The sequence below is a fragment of the Castor canadensis genome, chromosome 5 (genome assembly GCF_047511655.1).
Source record: "Castor canadensis chromosome 5, mCasCan1.hap1v2, whole genome shotgun sequence".
NCBI lineage: Eukaryota > Metazoa > Chordata > Mammalia > Rodentia > Castoridae > Castor > Castor canadensis.
The window spans coordinates 79,388,240-79,402,900 of NC_133390.1; positions in this window are offsets into that span (position 1 = coordinate 79,388,240).

Genomic DNA, 14,661 nt, shown 5'->3' on the forward strand with positions numbered 1-14,661 from the left:
TTTTAGAAGAGTATTTATCAACCTACCACAACTAGTTTCACTTTAATTTCATTATTCCAAAATTTGAGTAGGTTCTCAGCTCCACCTAACAATACCTAGTGACTCTCCAAGATGACTGTACATCCTTTTCTTGCAAATTTTCATATAATTACTCCCAAACTTTTTCTTAGGTAAAGACTTGAGTCTACAGCAATGTTGTCCATTCTTAATTTCCAGCTTTATTTCATGCACTGTTTCAACTGCTCAGCATGCACAGTGCATCCATCCACATTTTCTCTCTTCAAATTAAAACCAAGAGTGTCCTAGTTTATTTCATTGGCTTCAGGAAATATAGTTCATGGAATCTTTTTAGATGACACCATTGCTTCCTATTTCTACACTTTTCCACAATCACTACACAGTCTAGTTAATGGAAGTAGACACCATGATTGTTAGTTTAGCATTACATACCTAGTATTTAGTCAAATGTCTGAAACACAAGAGGCATCCCATCAAGTTCTGTTTTGTTTTTTTTTTTACTAGGTGGTACTGGGGTTTAAATGCAGGGCCTTGCACTTACTTGGCAGGCACTTTGTCACTTAAACTGGACTCCTAGCTCTTTTTTCTTTTTTGCTTTAGAAAGAACCTCCCACGGTAAACTATTATAAATTTATGTTGAAATAACATCACAGCTAAGGATATGAATTTGGAAGTTAGGAGAAATTTTGTTTGAATCTCAACTTCCCTATGTTTTAGTAAAAACAACTTGGCAAAAAATAATATGTAGATGATCTAACTACTATTTTTTTCAAAAACTGAGTGTTGAATTCTATTAGATACTTTTATCATTTTTGTAACAAAGTACCAGGGAGAACAACTTAAGATGAGGAAAGGATTATTTTGGTTGGTGGGTTCAGAGATTCAGCGATGCTTGGCACGTGTGCTTGGGCAAAGCAGCACGGTGGTGGGAACATTTGGCAGAAGAGGCAATTCACCTCATGAAGCAGAGAAAAAGCAAAGGGGACTGGAGGCCAGATTTTACCTTCAAAGGCACACCTTCAGTGACCTACTTCCTGCAGCTAGGCCCCACCTCCCAAAATAATCCCACTAGCTGCGAACAACACATGAGTCTGTGGAGGACATTTCATATTCATACCATAACACAAATTATGGCTCTAAATACAACCAATTCTTTGTGGAGAAATCATTTACTTACCAGACTCAGTTTCTTTTTAAACTCAGTAATTTGTAACATTTAAGACATGTTTAATATTCTGTCCTTTTTGTAGGAAACGCTACGTGAAAACACCAATATAATAGACACAAAAGAATGTGTTTAAATTTCTGAGAAAAATGGCATAATTGTTCTAAGTATTTATCACTATGTATGGCTTATGGCTTTCAATGTTTGTTTATAAGTGAAATACAGTACATACAATGTTGGTCATTGTGACATCTATCCTTCCAGATTTCATTGTTCTTGATTGAAGAGTTGACAAACTGCACTATTTGCCAACCATCTTTCGCCTTCATAATTTGATAGATTGGAATGCTGTGACAAAGAAGTAATTTCCCTTCAGCTGGGGTTATTCTTTGTGACTTTCATGGAAAAAGATGGATGAGTTCTATGTGAAACAGATGATAGTTTTGGACATATCATTTGGTAGATGGATAGCTGATAAACACTTCAAGTTAACTCTCAGTGCTCTTATTATATGTCAGGATATGGAGAAAAATAAAAAGTCCCTTTGGTAAAATAGCAGCAAAATATCATAGATAGAAACCACTAACTATTAAGAATAAACATTTTAAAAAATGATTTCAGGTCTTCCTCCATCTGAGAACTGCAGGTAACTACATAATGATTGTTAAACCTTTGGTAGCAGAACAAAGAAGGATATTTAGGAAAATCATGCTCTAATGCAGAGGGAGGAACAATGAACTTAGAATGAGGATTATCTGGACTCTAGCTCTGGCTTTGACACCAGTTTGCTTTATAATGATACATCCTATAAAAGTGTGCAATGCCACTAAAATGTATTGACTCAAATATTTCCTTTCAACTGCTTACAATGTTTATATCTATTAAATTAATTTAATACCAACAACACATGAATTAAAGCAAACTAGCTTAAACAAAAGGGACATTGTTATTTCACTGTAATTTCATGGAGTCTAATGGTGAGATGGTTGATGATAGATTCAGGGAATCAACCAAAGTCATTGAGGGTTCAAGTTCTTTCCCCTTGTGTATTCTCATCCTCTCTTGGTTATAAGGTATCTGTAGAAGTTCCCAAACATACAGTGTAGCACACAACTCTCAAGGGCCAAAAGCATCTTTCTTCCTCATGTCTGTAAATAAGAACTACAAACAAACATTTTTAGAGGTTTTAGGTGTATGTATAACAGAAGGAGAGAGAGAGAGAGTATCTGAGTGAGAGAGAGAGAGAGAGAAATGCAGAAAATTGTATTCATACTTTAAGACATTTTTATCAAACTAATGAATAGATAAATGTGTTGGACAAAGTAAAGAAAATAATAAGTTCAGGTATCTTTTCATAGCTTCTTTGTTGACATAATATGTTTTAATTACAGATTTGTAATAAGTGAAGAGATTTCTGTAATAAGTACAGATTTGTCATTCCTTTTCTTATAAAACAAAATAATAAGTTTGGGCATTGAAGCTTAAGCACCACATAAATGACCTGAAACTTTCCTTATTATCCTGAAAAAAAAAATCTCTGTATCAGAAGAGCTATCTTGTTGAAAACTAAACCGAGAGCCTCATATTGCAAGTGAACAATGCATGTTGAATTCCAAATCTCACAGAGTTTTGCCATTAAGACAAGGGTATTGATTAGACTAGAATGGGATTTTTGAACTGTTGAGCAACACAGGACAGGGAACAAAAGGTGAGGAAGAGTAGTGGAGGGGGGCTAGACTAACTTAAGCACAATAGATTGATAGACAAATATATACTGAGCTCAAATTTCCACTCAGCAATGTCAGACATCTAAACAATGCAGGACAGGAACATAAAACAGATCATATAAATGCAAAGGGTGTAGTGGGAGGGAGAGGGTAAGTGGAGAAAGTAAATAGGATGAATATGGTTGATGTATTTTCTATATAAGTATGAATATGGACCATTGAAACCTGCTTAGGTTACCATAAAAAGGAGAATGCAGTAAAATGTAGAATAATGAAGGAGATGAACCAATTCAGGGTACAATACATATATATGTGTTGAAATGTCACAATGAAACACCCTATATAATTATCATAAACTAACAAAAAAATTTTAATAAATGAAGGACAGGATGGTAAAGCAGTTCCTGCTCAGGGGTGGGTATCAGTGGGAGGAGCGAGAGCATAAGGAAAGAATAAAGAAAGGAAAATGTGAAGGACGTATTTTGTGTTTATGTATGAAAGTAGAACAATGAAACCTGCTGAAATTGTTCTAAGAGGGCGATAAAGGAGAAAGATAGAGGAGGTGAATCTAAGTTATATTGCAAGCATTATGTAAATGTCATAATGTACCCCCATATAATTATAATATATTAATAATTTTAAAAATGGAATTTTTGAATATTAGAATGGGGCATATGAGGAGTTCTTTATTGAAGCCAGGGACATTAAACCCCTACATTCTGCTGAGTCATTTTTGCCAATAGAATCTGTCTTTCCATTGTTTGTTGAGATTAACCCTTCTTTGCATGAGGAAATTATAAAGACCATCCCTGAAGTGGTTGCTGCTGATTCTCCCATAACTAGTCTCAGCAGGTCCTCAGAGACATTTTCTTATTTATTTAGTCATAAATCTGGAAAATATGCTTGGGAATAAATATTCAGGGCATAAGATAATGGTAGCAGGAACATAAATTTGGATCAGACTGAATTTATTGCTTTAGGCCTACAAAACAAATACTATGGGTTTAATTCTGTACCTTAGAGAGTTAGAAAGGTCTCTGACAGCATATGTGAGTATTTGGCTGATACATGGACCGAAAGGTTTCTTAACTAAATAAAGTCAAAATATCAGATCTGCTTTGGTGAATGGTGAAATAATCCCAAAACTTGGAGAGATTGAAAAGTTGGAGTGGATTTACTCTGTAAGACCTACTCATCCAGGTGAGTCTGGAGTTTATACCTTATACCATGACTAAGAGACAAATTCGTGATAGAAAGTCAGAATCCTCAAGAACATTGTGACTGCTCTTTGTAGAAATTGTAGGAGGGACTATTGCCATTGCACAGGGACAGCTAAATGCAGTGGGAATAATTTGATCCCAGGGTATCAGGGGCCAAGTAGAAGCACTTAATCACCAAAGATATGGTTGTCATAAGAGATAGATGAGTCAAAGCAATCAGAATAGGCTGACTCACATGGAACTATATCGTTAGTTGATCACTGTGTTCCTAAAAGTGAAATGAAGAGGCATTCTACTAAATTGTTACTTGGTCTACATAGCAAAAGAGTTCTAGTTCAACTTCAGCTGAACTAAAGTTTAATTTGAATCATAAAAACAGAGAGTCATTGCCAATATATTTCCAAACCATGAATCTCCTGAATGAAGGGAAAGCTGGGTTCCCTGGAAGAAAGATCTGATATCTTGTCCAAATGTGTAGTAATTTTTCTCTTGGCTTCCCTGAAGGGACTGATGGCTTTTACAAGGGCAACCGTGCATTAGGGAAAAGGAAATAATCAGAACTTTCTAGGATGACTAGACACTGACTCAAATTGAGGAGATTCAAAATGTTAGGTGGTCTACCAGTCAGAGTATTGGCTTATGCAAATCAGATGATCAAACCATAACAGTATGTTAAACACTTAATTCATTTAGTTCTTATACCAGCTCTATGATGTGGGCACTAATATCATTATCTTCATTTTACAGATGTGGAAACTGATCCACAGAGACATTAAATGACTTTCCTAAGCAAACGCAGATAGGAAGTGGCACAGACAGATTTGAATAAAGAGTCCTAAATTTTATTTCTCAAAATGTTAATCTTTTCTTTGATATTCTCCAGATAAATGAAATTATTACACCTCATGGCTTCGAACATTCTTCACTTTAGGACTCCTTGGTCCAAGCTCCACAATCAAACGTCCAGCTACCTACTTTGTATCTTCACTTGAGTCGTTAAAAACAACTGCTTGTTGTACTTCTCTACAGATTCATCCTCTGGTGGCCCTCCCCATCTTAAAGATTCTTTCATAAATGATGAGATCAAAAACCTTGCAGTTAACCTTATGTGTGTTCTTTCTCACACTGTAGGTTCAAGCCATCATGAGACACTATTGTCTTTACTTTCAAACATGCTATAGAACCACAGGAAATTGCCATATGATCACTTTGCCTTATGAAAGGATTAACTTCAAGTAGCTAAACTTAATATGTATCCAGAATCCAACCACTTCTCACCATTTCTACCATTGTTTTCCTGGTTATAGTCACCATTATTTCCCCTCTGGAATGTTGCTAAACCACCTGACAAGGTACTTCCATTCTTGCTCCTTATACACTGTGTTTGCTAACTCTAGCGCCCTAGAGAGCCTTATAAAGTATAAATCCAATCATGTCTCTCCTTTATTCAGAACCCTTCAGTGGCTCCTCATCTCATTCAGAGTAGCAGTCAAGCGTTGCATAAGGTCCTCTATGGTCTGGCCCCTGACAACCTCTCTGCACTTACGTTTTATCACCTCCCTTATGCTTTTTCACTGTTTCTAACTCTCTTCCATCACATAAGATTCTTCCAGTTCTTCAAAACCAGGAAACATATTTCTTCTTCTTGATATGCACTTGCTGCTCTGTCTAAAATTCTCTTGTCCAACATCTGCAGGACTCTCTCCCTCACTTCTACTGGGTATCTGCTCACAGGTGAGTTCATCAGAGGAGATTTTCCTAACTACTCTTAAATATTATAATTCTATCTCCCTTCCTAATTCTTTATATCACTTTTCCTTACAATATCTGTCACTATCTAACATTTTTGTTTTTATCAGCTTCTTGGTTTATTGTTTAGATTTATACATTCAAAGCAGAAGTTTGTGTTCATATTGAAAAGACTGACTTATAACAATAAATATTTGTAAAAGAAAGAAAGGGAAGGAAAGAAGGAAGAAGTGAGAGAATGATGAATAGAGGGAAGGAAATTAAACTAGCAGCATCATTTGAAATATATGATATAAGTAACTGAGTGTGGTTTTCTGATGCTTTTCTGAATCCTCCCTGTGGACCAAACAAAGTTAAATTGAGGATACAGTCTCCAGAGATGAGATTATCAACTGGCTTAGCTGGATGAGAGCCAGTTATATCTACTGAAAAATCAATTAGATATATCAGACAACCTGAATTTGAGTCCTCACTCAGTGAGAAGATCATAGGATCTAGAAAAAGATACAATAGTCTATTCATCAGAGCTCTCGTCAATAGTTATTATGTGTTCCTATTCTAGAAAGTGTGGTCAGAATCCATGAAAACATTGCATGTGAAAGCAGATCATAAACTGTATTCATTCAGGTAAATTTATATAGCCAATAATGCTTCAAATTTCACCAGTGATATTTTAATATCACACATGGAGGTAAAAATCAAACTTTTCCTCCCATGTGTTCATTGTACTAAATATGCTTGAAATGATCTCTGTATTATGATATCACTTACCCCTATCCTACCTCAATACAAAGTAAAAGAGTAATACTGTTACCAAGGAAAAGTCTATACAAGCCCTCTAGCTGCATTGCTCTCAGTTGACTTGAAAATTACTAATTTTGGAGGCCACACAACTGGACAACATATTACTATTCTCCCACTAGCTTTTCTGTAGGTAACACTTCTGACATGTGAGTTATGATGATAATGGTCGCCTAGGTTACTTTTCAAAGACTTGAAGGTCACTTTTGCTGAAAATACTGACTCTTCACTTTGGTCTGCAGATGTCAGATGGGTGACTAGAATGAGGTAAAAATATACACATTACTGCCTTAGTATTGGTTTCTTTCCTTTGATATTTAACCTTTGGGTCAGATTCTACTCAAATCTGCATGTAGACTTGTTGATCATTTGAAAAATGCTTTGTGCAGAACTGTAATATAGACTTGCCTACTCTTTCCCTTTCAAAGGTAAAGATGACCAACCACTGTGGCCAGAAATACCACACCATGAAAGGGTGTGGAAAAGACGTGAATATTCCTCTCCTTTATAAGCCTCAATCTCTCTCTCTCTCTCTCTCTTTCTTCCTTTCTTTCTCCTCTTTCCCTCTCTCTCTGTATCCCTCTTTCTCTTTTATTTCTGTTTTGTGAGTTTCCACTTTCCCATTCATTGACTACTGAATTAAGCCTTTCTTTCTCTCTAACAGTCATCACTCAAACACTGGCTTTTCCATTGGATGAGATTCCAGACTTTGGTTCAGTAGCAATATCTGTATATTCAAACTTAAGAAATGTAGCTATTAAATAAGTATAACACAAAAGTGTTTGTGTAGCTATACCTCTTGGGTGCAGGTATCTTGCCTCAAAGATAGTGATTTTCCCAAAACAGTTGTCCAGTAAGCATTCATTGAAATTGTTATTTTTATTTTTGTTTATATCAATAACTAATAGACAATAAATATTCACAATGCATGACCTTTCTCCAGGATGCTTGACTGAAAAAATATGTATAGTTTCATATACAAAATCAAAACTAAATTAAGTGTTTGGTTGTTTTCTAAAGTTTCTCAGGAAACCATGAGAGAATTTGGAAAAGATTCATTGCCAGCATTGGTAAGTCTGAGATTGCATAACTGTGGCTTAAATGCCTTTCTGAATACAATGCACTTTTTTGAGGTGGGGACAGAGTTATAAGCACTTTTCTTAAATGCTAGCAGAGTGGTTAAGACTTTCTCCTAGTTGTTATAAAAGGCACCACCTAATACATCTATTGATCTTGCTTTCCGTGTGGCTTCAGCCCTTCAACTGTGTCTTTGGAGCTCTTTTTGTTTATTTACTTTAAACTTTTTTTTTCCCATTTAGTTTTAACATGGGATGAATGGCAAGAGTAAGAACCGTGGATTTTACCCCCAAGGCTAAACTTTCCCTGAACCCCTCCTACTTTTTTTAAAAAGCATCACTAGTTGCATTCTCCCTTATTTGAATAGAAAATTCTTACCCCCTACACAGTCACTGGCAATGACTTGCCTCTGCCTACCTCAGCTTCTGAGATTCAAATTCATTTCAAATTAGTCTCTTGAAAAAAAATAAAACTAGTCTTAATGCTGGAATGCTGGGAAAGCTGAAGGGATTCAAGTATTGTTATCTTGCTGGGCTTCTATTCTAGAGAATTTACATTCACTATGTGAGCAAAGGTGGAGGAGTAAGGATTCAGAGACTATCCTTTTCTCTCAGAACTGGAGCTACAGTAAGAGGCATCAATATTCTACAGGCAAAACACTCCAAAATTGCCTTACTCCTGCCTAGTCTTTCTAATGCGAATTTTTACAGTATTAATTAGCAAATGTACCAATCCAAAACCACTTAAATGTTGGCTATTTACACACGTTCCCATTTTGTGAAAAGGAGGCAATTAAGTTACTTTAAAAAAAAGTGCAGTGGTGCCAGCATATTAAGTTCATTAATTGATATTTAATAAGAAAAAGAAAAGAAAACTTCCTCCACCCCTTCATGCATACTTTCTCCTGACTTTGTATGAGATTATTAGGGGGAAAGAATTTTCATGGAAAAGTTATTAGTATAATGTGCTTATTGTTACATTAATTCTTCCCCCTCCCCAACTCTATTGCTTAGCAGGAATTTTGGACATTACTCAGGAACTCCTTACTGAGCTTGTCAGTGGATGGGATTAGTTTAATCTCCTCTCACAAACTGCTACACAGTAGGAGAGGTTGGGTGGAGGAGGAGCAGTGATAAAGTGGAGAGAGCAGGAATGAGGAAAGAAAGGCTGCTGATGACCAATGCCAGCATTTATTTTGCTTTGGAACTAAATTTGAGTAGTAAGAAGACAGGAGGGAAGATAAGGAGATGCCAAGCATGGTGATGAATAGGGTGTTAAAATGGGATGAGTGATGACAATCTCTTTATGATTTCATTGTAGTTGGATGTCTCCAAACCCTGGAAGCAGTGCACAAATGAGAAGGAAAGATGTGGAGGGAGTGAGTGATAATCAGAATTTACAATTGAAGGACAGTATGTGAATGAAAGTTTAAAAAGAGGAATTTGTGGATATGAAGGTAGTAGGAGTAATTTGGCACCCATACTCTGAGGATTGTCTAGGAGGTGACCATGGTTAAGACTTTGATAGATCTCTTCACTTCTTCTTCCCCCTTCATTTGGATGTTTTGTGATTGCAAATGAGTTGGCCTAGATGAGTTTTATGACACAAAGTTTATAAAATATTTTTTGATTACTTTCACTGTCATTGGTGTAGCTGGATATACTTGAGATAAATTTGGTTTATCTATTCATAGTAAATTCACTTTATTTTATTTAAAATATCCCAAATAATGGATAATGAAAACTTACTGCTGGAGGAAGTATGTTTCTCTTTCTGGTTTTAAAGACATTGGGATAAAAACTGTTTACTATCACCGTCCTTTTTTTAACTCAGTCATGTTAAACCCTTTTTCTTTTTTAAATACTCCAAATATATTCAAGTCATCGTCTTTATGTTTTCTGGAATAGCTTTGTCTCAGATTATGCATGATCTGCTTCCTTATTTCCTTCAGTTCCTTTATTTGTATCTTAAGAAGCATTATGGTAGAAATGATCAGGTGAAACTATGATCAAATGATCTATGAAACTGTTTCCACCACTCCTTCTCCTTAGCCAGAAGAGTAAAAGAGAAGCAGGACTGTGTCCTAAGAATAACTGAAGAGACAAGTGCCACCAAAGTGACTTAAAGGACACAGATGTTGGAATCCTCATCATATTCCCCATTCAACATACTTTTGTTTGCTTCTTACAAAAACCAGATTCATGGTGGCAGATCATGGTACATTCCCATAGACTGAAAACACCTGACAGCCTCTAATACTGAAATGGGTCAGCAATGTATTTGGAATTTTATATACAACTACTGATTTGGAGAATGCATTACTCTCAAACCTCAGCAGGCAGTTGTTGTTTCTGTGGAAGAAAGGAGTAAGCATTCATCGTCTTGCCCAATGATTGTATTAATTATTTTTTTTTTAAATCAGACCACTGTAAAAATTTTGGTCTTCTTGACTTTCTACAGAATACAATACAATATTACTATACTAAGGATATCTTAATCGCATTTTTTGTCAAGTACTTTTGATGCCTTAACAGGACACATATGCGTGTGTTGGTGGTAGGTTACCACATGAAGATTCAAGCGTTTTGCCACAACAGGAAATATGTAGGAACCAATGTCTTAAGGCCAGCCAAAATGGCACTTTTTTGGGGGAAATTTGTTTGGATTTTAGATGCAATATGCTATCTTCTGAAAGTTGATGCCCCTTCCTCCAATTTATGTTGAAATCCTTATCCTTAAGGTGATGATATTAGGACATGAGGCTTTTGGGAGGTGATTACATTATGGAGGCAATGCTCTAATGAATAGGATTAGTGGTCTTATAAAAGACACCAGAGAGAGACCCTTTCTCCTTCTGTCATATGAAATTAAACTACAGACAGCTGTCAGTAAGGAAATGGGCCCTCTCCAGACACCAAATCTGCCAGCACCTTGAGCCTGGATGTTCTAATTTCCAGATCTATAAGATAAATTTCTATGTCAAAGTAACTTAGTCTATGGCATTTTTGTCATAGTAGCCTGAATGGACTTAGACTTAGAGTATTTTTCATATGAAATATTATAACCAGTTTTTGAGTTTTTTGGAAGGGATACTGTTTTGAGTAAGGCAAACAGCAATGTTCACCATGCTATATTGCAAGCTGTCCTTTCCACTGGGACATTTGATTGAGCATGTCTCATCCCACTGAATAAGGAAGCTTTGAAAATCCCTAATAGGAAACTATATTAGAGACCCTGAACAAATACTGAAGTCAAATTTATGAAATTCAAAGTGAGAACATTTGATTTTTTTTTTTTGCGGTACTGAGGCTTGAACTCAGGGCCTATACCTTGAGCTACTCCACCAGCACTGTTTTGTGACAGTATCTTTTTTTGAGATAGGGTCTCATGAACTCTTTGCAATCCTACTCATCTGTGCCTCCTGAGTAGCTAGGATTACAGGCGAGAGCCACCAGCGCTCAGCTGAAAATTTAAAAAGAAATTCTTTCAACACTCAAAAGCAAAACTCCAAAACCATTAATAGTCACCCCCCACACACACCCTTGCCAACATATACCTACACCCTCATCAGAGGCAATCTTACTTCTTTTTTTGTTTATATACACCGGAACATTTCGAATCTTTTAAAAGTATTTCTCCTAACTGTAATTCTATATATTCCTTGACCAATCATTCAAGTCTCTGGTAACCTCCATTATTCTGTCTACTTCTATATCAAGAAATTTTTTAGGTTTCACTCATAAGTGAGATTAATCATGTTTTATTTGTATTTCTGTGTTTGACTTATTTAACTCATGTTCTGTAGGTTCATCCATATTGTCACAAATGCCAGCATTTCATTCTTTTTGTATTGGCGAATAATTCTCCACATTTTTTATTCATTTGTTGATGGATACATAGGTTGATTCCGTATGTTGGACTATTGTGACTAATGCTACAACAAACATGGGAATGCAAATATCTCTTTGGCATGGTGATTTCCTTGTCTTTGAATATAAAGTTAATAAAGGGATTGGTGTAACAGAGAGTAATTCTATTTTTAACACCTTAAGTAACCTTCATACTGTTTTGCAAAATGACTCTGCAAATTTACATTCCCATCCACACTGCGTGGGGACTCCCTTTTCTTCAAATCCTTACCAACACTTTGATGCTAATTTAAATGGCAGTTTATAAATTTTGACTTCTGGTTGCTGCTGTAGAAGAAAATTACAAGTTTTATATATGAATATGTATTCATTAATATTTTTAAGTCAATTACTTATTTTAATTTTTCTGACCCTTTGAGTTTTCTGTATATCTAATCTGTTGTCCAAGTGTACTGTGAGTACATTTTTTTTTCTTGTGGATGTTTTACACTGGCTAATACATTCTCTACATTGTTTAATAAAAAGCACTAATTGTCATCAATCTTTGTTTTGCTCCTAATTTGAAGAATAAAACTCTCAATATTTCATGATTCTTTAATATTTTTATAAATGGATATGCGATCAGTCAGTTAAGGAAGTTCTCATTCATGTCTTTCATCTTTTGCAATCATAAGTGGGTTTGAATTTTATCAAATCACTTTTATATATACTTAGATGGTATTTTCCCTTTCTGTTCTGCTGTCATGAATAACATTGATTGACTTTCAAAGTTATTTTAACCTTGTACTGAAAAATGAGCTCCACTTGGTTATGCTTTGAAAAACACTTATTTTGAGCAGATACATAGAAATATAAAATTTATATTTATATGGGATATCATGTAATGTTTTGACACTGTATACATTGAACAATGTTTAAGTTAGAATAAATATATGTATTTCTTCATTCGTCATTTATTTATGATGAAAACATTCACAATGATTTCTTCTACCTTCTTCAAGTATGCAGCACACTATTGATATGTGTAGTCAGCACTATTGTGTAATAGTACATCAGAACTTCTTGCTGTTTAACTCTTAGTACTGATTGATCAACTTTTCCCATCTCTACCCTGTTCCTACTCTTCCTAGCCTCTGGTAGTCACCATTGTACTCTCAACTTCTATGAGATCAACTTATGTGTGTGGTACTGGAGGGGTTTGAATTCAGGGCCTTGAACTTGCTAGGCAGGCACTCTACCACTTGAACTGCTGCACTGGCCTTTTCTGTGTTGGTTATTTTTTAGATAGGGTCTTGCTTTATGCCCAGGTTAACCTGGATTGCCTCTTGTGAACTTTTTATCTGGGCTGCCCTCTAATCCGGATACTTTTAATCTCCTCCTTCCTGAGCAGATGTATTCTCTAATGTTTCTGAGTTGAGACTATTTGATAAATGACAGAACAAAGAAAGTAATTACTTATCACAGAGATTCCATAAATTTAGAGTCATTCAGTAGAGATAAAGACCATTTAATACTGTTCAGGTGATCCAACAAAAAGCATGGGGAAACCTGGACACAGTCTGGTGAACTCTTAATGGTAATAGTTTTATTTCCCAGCAAATAAAGCAGGAGATACCTATTAAATTTTGGATGGGTTATGATTAAATCATTCCTTTGATAGGAACCACAATTACAATTATAGCTTTAAATTATTTGCATATTGCAGATTCAGGAATAAGCAGGAACAACAGTAGACTTTTTTGGAAAAAAATCCCTCAGATGCTCTTTGTACATGTGTAGCTTCACCTTTTTATCCAACTCTGCTCCTGTTAATTTTAATCCCAGCTCTCACATTTGCCTCTGGGATTACATTTGTCCATTTCACTTTTGTGCATCTTTACTACCTGGTTGGAACATCTTTGTTCACTTAATATAGGTTGACTCTAAAGTTTTGCCTGAGTATCTGTTTTCCCATGTAGTATCTGCTTGTTCAACAACCAAAATAATGACCTATCTGGAGTCATAATTTGTCTTACTATTCTTTCCATACTTCCATTCTCTCTCTCTCTCTCATGTCTACTAAGTTAGCAATTCAATGAAAATAAAACTGAAACTCAGCTCATACAACTAAATTCAGCTCACACTCGTTGTTCGTTTCCTGCTTTTGGAAATCTCACAGCACCCTGTTACTAGTTTTGTTAAAGATAAATTTAAGCTCACATTCATAGTGTGTTGAATCTATACACTGTGTCTATGCACAGTCATAAAGTATTCTGTCCTCTGTAACATATTTTTTCACTTGTAAATATAACATTGTTGGAATTGATAACCCTCTGGTGCCAAAAACAGACACACAAGAGACAGAAAATCTTGACAAGGCAATTTTCTCTTCAAGAGGGTGCAAGCATGTGATCATTCCCACTAAGCAAACATGCAAGCACAAAATGGCTGACAGTGGCTCCTTTTTGTATCCTTGATGCAGTTGTACCTGCCCCTCACCTGGGATTTGTCCAGGTCAAAGGTTCACAATCTTCCCAATTGGCTAAAAGGCTTGGGGGATGGGTTAGGGCATGCAGTTTGTCAGGCAATGGAGTTGTACAGGAATATGGAAGAAGAAGCAAGGACCCTTTAAACATGCAAGTCATCTAAGTTGGGTACCTGAGGAATTTTTAAGTAATCTTAGAGGGTAACAAATACTTTGATAGAAAAGGTCATTTTTCTTATAATTTCCCCCTCTTTTAATTTAAATTCTTTTGTTCAAAGTCATTTAGGAGCTGTTGGTTCTCATGGTCCTGCATTTCTAATAGAAACAAGTTATTTTGGTAGGGTGGGGGTGAATGTTTGATGAGGCCTGTCTCAATTAACAGCTGTATTAGTTCTCAGTCACAAGGAATTATGCATCATCCTGCTAAAATTAAAACTCTACCCACTATGATCAAGGAGGTTAAGATTGAGGTCATCCAGCCCTTCCATCTCTGAACTCAATTTCCATTAAGTCAGTGAATGGATCGTTTATATCTGAGTTTTCAGCTAGCTTGTTAGATAGGAAAGTTAAT